An 8251-nucleotide genomic window follows, 5' to 3' on the forward strand; every position below is an offset into this window, starting at 1 on the left:
GAAGGCAACATTTTTTCACATGACTCTTTCTTTTTACAAATGAAACACACTTATTTTTTTTTTTTTTTTTACTTTTTAGAATTAAACATTATACGCTTACACTCTGTAGAAACTAAAAACCCTTCCGTAGCTCTTCAGAGAGCCAGCCACTGTGAATATTTGGGTGCCGACTCCTCCAGACTGATTACTCTGACAGACCCAATCGGATCCTATTCTAAACACTGTTTTGCAACTTACTGTATTCATGTCAGATGGGTACTGACATCTCACCACGCATACATGCATATGAGTTGGGGTGTGCGAAATCGCCTCACAAGATAGAACCCAAATACAGAGGCTTAAAGAATTAATTTTATTCTTGCTCACTTAAGAGTTCCAGTTTTCAGGGAAGGAAAGGCAGGACATGGCTTCAGTCTTCATGGAGTCATTTGAAAACTCAGGCTGATGGCAGTTCCAGCAATTGAAGTCCAAGGTCACTCTGTGTGTGGTCCCAGTCAGCCAAGAGAAGAGCTCAGAGGTCTGCACAAGGGCAGTTGCGGGACAAATATCACTTCAGCCCCCAGGCCACCAGAAAGAACTTCCTCATACGGCCAGAGTTAACTATGGGAAAGACGGCCAAATGCAAGCCTAGAAAAAAGGGGTGGAAGCCTGTGGTCAGTTTATGTCTCTACTGTGCCATGTTGTTACGGAGCATTCTATATCATTCTAACTGCTGTGGGGCAGTGGTTCCTAAAAGACTCTTCTGGGGCCAGGAACTCATCTACAAATGCTGGCTCTTTCTTCTGAATTTACACGTGAATGTTGTACATCTTCAGGGAATTTCATTTTAAAAGAAGAATCGGGGGCGCCTGGGTGACTCAGTTGGTTAAGCGAACGACCTCTGACTTCGACTCTGGTCGCAATCTCTTGGTTTGTGTGTTCGGGCCCCATCTCAGGCTCTGTGCTGACAGCATCGAACCTGCTTGGGATTCTCTGTCTCCCTCTCTCTCTGCACCCACCACCCCTCCCCCCAGCTTCTCTCTCTCTCTCTCTGTCTCTCAAAAATAAAGAACCATTAAAAAGATAAAAGAAGAATGAATTCTACCCTTTATTTTTTTATGAGTGTAAACTATCAGACTGCTGATATTTAAAATTCACAAGGCATTATAACATAGTAGTTCTACTGGGTCAGAAATACTTGGACAGGAATCCCTACTATGACATTTACTAACCATCTGCCTTTGGGCTTGAATGGACTCATCTATACATAGGCTATAATAATAATATGCCCCTCACAAAGTTGTTATGATTCAAAGGAGAAAATGTGTACAGAGGGCTCAATACTGCCTGGCACATAGTAAGCACTCAATAAACGATAGCTTGGCTAACATTGCTAGAAAGAACAATTAACATATCGTTGGACTTTACCAAGGAAAGGCATCGGTTGTCCACCAGGAATGTTGCCTAACGTCAAGTGTGAGGCAACGATGCAAAAGGTCCCACTGCCAACATACAGATGCTTGGGATTTCCACAAGTTTCCAGGAAATTACTTTTGTGTCAGGCCACCATCAGCCGACTTTTGACGTCATTCCGATTTCTAATTTCTGACCATCTTCCTCTTGTGTGTGAAATTACTTCAGTGTGGCTTCTTCAGAATGAGCGCTATGCTGCTGGGGTCGTTTGGTTAACTCTAGACCGAGCGGTAATGTGAACTGGCATCAGCTTTTTGGGCTTGTCATTTTATAATAACCAGACCTTGTGACATAAATGCATTATGATTTCAATATGAGTTATCCCGGGTGCCTGGGTGGCTCACTTATTAAGCATTTGACTTCGGCTCAGGTCATGATCTGACAGTTCACGAGTTCGAGTCCCGCATTGGGTGCGCACGAGCCCTGCTTCAGGTAAACACGAGCTCCACTTCCGGTGAACCCCACTTCTCTCTCTCTCTCCCTCTCTCTCTCTCTTTGCCTCTCGCTCACTTGCACCCTCTCTCTCTCTCTCTCTCTCAAAAAAAAAAATATATATATATATGAGTTATCCTTAAGCTGCTTTCTAAGATCTGTTTCTGCACATTCATTTTAATTTTTAAATTTATTTTTATGTTTTGAGAGAGAGAGAGAGCACACAAGTGAGGGAGGGGGAGACAGAGGGAGAGAGAGAATCCCAAGCAGGCTCCACTCTGTCAGTGCAGAGCCTGATGCAGGGCTCAATCCCAAGAACCATGAGATCATCACCTGAGTCAAAATCGAGAGTTGGGCACTTAACCAACTGAGCTGCTGAGGCACCCCTGTTTCTGCAGTTTTGAGGGGCTCTTCCCAGTAAGACTGGGCAGGCTTTGAGGCCTTTTGTCCCTTTAACTAAAGTGGACCATGGTACAAACGAGTTCTAAAACATCACAACATAATATTCAAGACGACTTCTTGGAATCTTTGCTGCTGTTGTTGGAAAGTCTAATCATTTTTGAAAATGACTAACAAATCTTCAAGTGCAGGATGTAAGGACTGGATAGTGATTACCCTCTAAATTTGGTACTAATCATATCCTTTCAAATACTATATTTAATTCTAGGCGTTGCATCTAAAAGGGGGCAGAAAATTTGGAGAGAGTTTAAAAGGAAGCCATAAAAATGATTAAAGGTTTAGGAAACAAGACCCATGAGGAAAAGCTACAGATGATACCTCTTCTGCCTACGGCACAGAGCAGGAGCCCAAACCTGAGAAAACCTTTCAAGGGGAGGACAGCGATCGTGTCCTAGCTACCACATAGAAAACAATTTACATTACATGTAAGATATTTTGACACTGGGGAGTGCTTTGCGTAAAAGGCCTATTAAATAAGTCCTGTGCAAAGGATTACTACAAATAGGGTAGGTTTTCAGCTGCCAGGAAGGAGATTTGGGGCCTACCCGATGGAAAGAAATATACACAATGTCCTTTTGAAATTTCTTCTCAATCTCATGATCCTAGGATTCTTTCTGCTTCTGTAAGTGAAAGGCTAATGTTAGGTTACAAATGGTGTGGGGCGCCTGGGTGGCTCAGTCGGTTGAGCGACCGACTTTGGCTCAGGTCATGATCTCATGGTCCATGAGTTCGAGCCCCGCGTTGGGCTCTGTGCTGGCAGCTCAGAGCCTGGAGCCTGCTTCGGATTCTGTGTCTCCCTCTGTCTCTACCCCTCCCATGCTCACACTGTCTCTCTGCTCAGAAATACATAAACATTAAAAGAAAAAAAAGTAAAAAATAAAACTCCTTTAAGTTACAAATGGTGAGACCCCAACCTCTGTTGTGTTTAGGATCCCAATCTGATCCTGAGGATCCAGATGAAGAATCAACTTTGTGGTAAGGCAGTCAATGTGATTCCAAAATGATGATGATGCTAATGAAGGTCAGAATCCAGTTCTATTGATATTTAGACTAATTCATTCATTACTGGAAGGCTTAAGCTCCCCAGCTGCAACCCTGCTCCACTGATCACTCTAGAAAATTCCGGGGAGATCATAGGGAATCGTGTTCATTCTATCACTTTGTTGGCAAAGACCAATAACTCAAATACATGTCCATGGCCATTTTAATAATCAAGAAAAAATGCTGTACGTTCAGAATGTCAGAGCTAACCTGTACCTTTATCTATAGTTCTTTACTTGATATGTATTTGACCCTGTCCCTCTCAACAACTTTGTAGATTCACCGAGGTACAGAGAAGCTGTAAAAACGTGGCCAGAAGGGATCACTGTATGAGCAAGAGTGGGACACTAGGTAGAGTGAGCATTTGCTTGGTATTAAGAAGGTTTAAAATAAAAGTCTGAAAGGCACATGCTCTGTCCTCCCCCAAACAAACACACTAAAGAGGCATGTGATGTTTGCTAATAGGACCAAGCTATGTATTATATAAGATAATTTTTTAGAACCAAACTGGCTTAAAGTCTTGGCACACCAGAGTTTGGGACAAGCCATGACGTCAGGCAAAGAAAATTCAAACTTTCACTTTAAATATTGCTTTGACTGCAACATAAGCATATTCGCCAAACTTGATTCGCATAAATTTAATAACGAAGAAACAAGTAGAGTAATCCAGAATGTGAGACGTTGTTCTCCAAGACTCTTGGGGAAAAAAAGCATTAGTGTTGAAAATTTTTTTTAAGGCAGGGAAATTGTCCTGCAGTTAAGAACTGAAGAATCACCGAATGGAAGGGACAAACCTGGGTTGGAACCCAGAGTAGGAAAACCATCATCAACAGCAAAATCCAGCTTTAAGACCTTTTTTGGAAGAGCAGAGGAAATTCAAATATAGATTGTATATTAAATGGTATTATACGATCATTGTTAATGTCTTTTTTTAATGTTTACTTTATTTTTGACAGAGAGAGACAGAGCATGAGTGGGGGAGGGGCAGAGAGAGAGGGAGACACAGAATCTGAAGCAGGCTCCGGGCTCTGAGCCATCAGCACAGAGCCCCATGCGGGGCTCAAACTCACGGACCTCGAGATCATGACCTGAGCCAAAGTCGGATGCTCAACTGACTGAGCCACCCAGGCACCCCCAGAGCATTCCAAAATAAAAATGTGGAGGGTGTGTAATTGTTTCAAAACGGTGCAGTTACAAGCCCCACTATACAATTAAGAACCCATATAGGGCACCTGGGTGGCTCAATCAGTTAAGCATCTGACTTTGGCTCAGGTCACGATCTCATGATTTGTGAGCTCGAGCCCCGCTTCAGGTAAACATGAACCCCCCGTGAGCCCTGCTTCTCTCCCTCTCTCTTTGCCCCTCCCTTCCTTGCATCCTCCCTCTCTCTCTTTCTCTCAAAAAAAAAAAAAAAAAGAAAGAAAGAAAGAAAAGAAAAAAAAGAAAGAAAGTAAACCCATATAGCGTTAGAAGTAACAAAAGAAGTGAAAGTCTTTTTGTGGTCATTATTTTCTTATAGCCTCTCTTACTCTCAAATTTATACTTGCCATTCAAAAAATATTTGCTTTAAATACAAAAACTTCCAAAGCTAAGAAACTAAGTGCTATAGAAATTCAAAATAAACGAACAAAACCTAAGTCATTCTCAATGTACATATGTCAAGTCACGTGGTATGCCTTAAACTTATACAGAGCTGTATGCCAGTAAAACTGGGGCGAAATAAGTCCTATCAAAATTAAAATCTATAGACATTGTCTCGTGATTTACAACCCTCTTTCTCCCTGAGTTCTCAGAAACCCCATCTGTGTTTGTCTGTGTGATCATATCGAATAGTGGAAAAGTGAATAAAAGTTAGGGGCATAATTATAAAAATGCTTTGAGCTCCTATTCTTTAATATGTCAGAATATAGCCCCTAGGCTGTAATTTTCTTAATAACCTTAATAGTGCATAAAGTTTACATCAACGGATTATCCATTGAGCTGATCCCATTAATCCAAACTCACAATTTTAACATGTTTGTAGGTCCTGATGTCGTCAAGTGTAAATAATTGATGAAACTGTAACGAATCCAATTCCATTTGCCAGCGTGAGGCTTTTCGTTGCCTTGGTCTCTCGCAACCCTCCCTATGTTCCTGTGCGATCTGCCAGATGAGTTGCGACTTGCATATTTTATATTTAGATTAGGGAATCCTTCTGGAATGCTACGGACTTGTTTTGCTTTGTTCACTGAATTCTTCGTTGTGTGTGTCTTGCAAAAAGGATTCAGCTGGATGGTTGAGGGCGACACCCAATAAATGCTTCAGAAACACGAGTTGGACAGAGCATTCATTCTGCTTTCTGTTCTGAGTCACCGGAAGACTTGCTGGGTCTTGAGAGCTTGCTTAAGTAGAACAGGCTTGAGGCATGATTCAGAGCCACTGAGCTCGCAGTGTGCTCCTTTCACATCAGGTTCAATAAAGGGGCCGTGGATATTTTTCTTGTAACATTCATGTTACAAGATTTCCTTTGAAGCATTTATTAGTGAAGCGATATTCAAATTCTTCAGTGTTATCATATAGGTATTAAACCATCTGGGAGAGTTGGAGTCCATTCAAGTATTTCGGGAAACAAGCGACCCATTTTTGCAACAAGAGGAAAAACATCCTACAATGGGATGGAAGTCTCCCTCTGTGCTTTGCGGAAGGCAGCTCCAAGGTCCTCTGATTAACCATCAAAGAGAAACCTAGCAATGACCATGTACTTTCTTCTTGGGTGAAATCAATAAGGTTTGTGTCTCAGACATACTTGTAGCTAATCCTTTGTTATGTAATATGACGTAGGCAAAATGTGGGGCAGAACAATTTTGCACAGAAAGGTGTTCAGAAAGGTCTGCTCTTGCTACCAACTCAGGGCGCCTGGTCCCCAGGGTTTTTCCAAGGGTCAACGACGGCCCTCTGCCCGTTTCCTCGTGGAGCTCAGATGCCGCCTGAGGAAGGTGTAAGCAATGAGGAACTTCTTTCTCCCCTTCCCCCCTAGTCCGCCATCCCTCGTGTGCTTTTGCAAGGGACCTTCTTCTGTGTCCCCAGAGTCCCCTAGCACTGTCGTTATTGAGTCCCGACAATCTATTAAAGCCTTCTCGAATACCTGGACATATTTTAAATTTTTATTACTATTATTTTTTAATACTACCGCCACTTAGACTAACTTCATGGAGTCACATGCCAACATTTCATGCGTAAAAGTGATTCACCAATTTCCAAGGACACCTGCAGATAATTATTAGAACAGTGTTTGTTCTTATTACTTATTATTAGGACTGTTCCATCCCTATAAAAAGAATTCTTGTTTTTAAGTTTATGTATTTATTTTGAGAGAGAGAGAAAGAGAGAGAGGGGCAGAGGGGCAGAGAGAGAGGGATAGAGGGAGAGAGAGAATCCCAAGCAGCCTCTACACTGTCAGCACAGAGCCCGATGCAGGTCTCAAACTCACGAAGCTTGAGGTCAAAAAGAATTCCATTTAAAATTATTTATCATTGGGGCACCTGGGTGGCTCAGTCAACTGAACATCGGACTCTTGATTTCAGCTCAGGTCATGATCTCATGTTTCCTGAGTTCAAGCCCCAAGTGATGGTGCAGAACCTACTTGGGATTCTCTCTCTCTGCCCCTCCTCTGTTGCTGTGTGTGCTCTCTCTCTTTCTCTCTGTCCCTCTTTCCCCCTCTCCTTCTCTCAAAAATAAATTTAAAAACTTAAAAAAAAAAAAGAAAACATACTTTATCATTTCCAAGCAGTGAGGTATAGTGATGCTAAGGTACCCTGCTTAGAGCCTGCCCACCATTTCGGGACTAAAGGATTCATTCCTCCAGCTGCTGTAAGTATTGGTGCTGACCACTCCCATCTGAGTTCCTTTCTGGATGTTGCCCTTTTTTATACCAGGTGACCTCACCCCTGGCCAGGTGATTCCTTGGCCATCGTGTGTTTCTTAAAGGGCCATTGTCTTCTACCTGTGTTGGAAGCAAGTGCTGGTCCTAGGAAACCGGAGTTTCCTTTGAGTCTCCCTAAACTCCCATGCATCATGGTTTTACCACATCTGTACTTACGGGGCATCACATACACTATATGTAAACTGGGGGAGACACAAAACTCCATAAGTGGATGTGTATATTGTATCTCCTCTGCTCCACACACATGTTCCATTGTCCATCAGATTTCACTTGCAAGACACAGGTTAAAAGATATGATTAAGGGGCGCCTGGGTGGCTCAGTCGGTTAAGCATCTGACTTCGGCTCAGGTCATGATCTCTCGGTTTGTGAGTTCGAGCCCCGCGTCAGGCTCCGTGCTGACAGCTCAGAGCCTGGAGCCTGCTTCAGATTCTGTGTCTCCCTCTCTGTCTCTCCACCCCACCCCCGCTTGCACCCTGTCTCTCAAAACTGAATGAACATTTAAAAGAACAAAGAGGTATGGTTAAGAGAGTAGAGCATTAAACCAAGCACAGGTCCTCCTAAGCATGGAGACGTGTGTTTCTGGCAGATCTTATGTCCATAAAGCCTCCCAGTGTGGGAAACGGAAAGAGAGGTGATGTTTTCCAGATTCTAGTTCCAAATCCTCCCCCTGGGTGGGGCACACACATCCCTCTCTCTCTCAGTTCCTGGAGACACCCGTTCTGGGCACAGATGCAATGTAGACTTGAGCTGGTTTCGTAGGTTGCGCTCAAAACTCTTAATGAATAGAAACGATCACGCATAGCGGCTTTTGTTTTTCCAAATGAAGCATCTGAATTGGGTCAGCCTGTATTTATTTATTTTTTTTTAATTTTTTTTTTAACGTTTTTATTTATTTATGGGACAGACAGAGACAGAGCATGAACGGGGGAGGGGCAGAGAGAGAG

The 8251-nt window shown here is 42.8% G+C and overlaps 1 long non-coding RNA gene across 1 annotated transcript; it reads right to left on the reverse strand.

Moving 5' to 3' along the window:
• Positions 1-333: 333 nt before the first annotated feature.
• Positions 334-5590, reverse strand: LOC121014579 (uncharacterized). Its single transcript, XR_005783282.1, has 2 exons — positions 5389-5590; positions 334-627 (listed from the first exon to the last, which is right to left on the reverse strand). It is a non-coding gene; the product is annotated as an uncharacterized LOC121014579 (long non-coding RNA).
• Between the last annotated feature and the right edge of the window lie 2661 nt (positions 5591-8251).

The sequence above is a fragment of the Herpailurus yagouaroundi genome, unplaced genomic scaffold, assembly GCF_014898765.1.
Source record: "Herpailurus yagouaroundi ecotype Mexico unplaced genomic scaffold, PumYag 203, whole genome shotgun sequence".
NCBI lineage: Eukaryota > Metazoa > Chordata > Mammalia > Carnivora > Felidae > Herpailurus > Herpailurus yagouaroundi.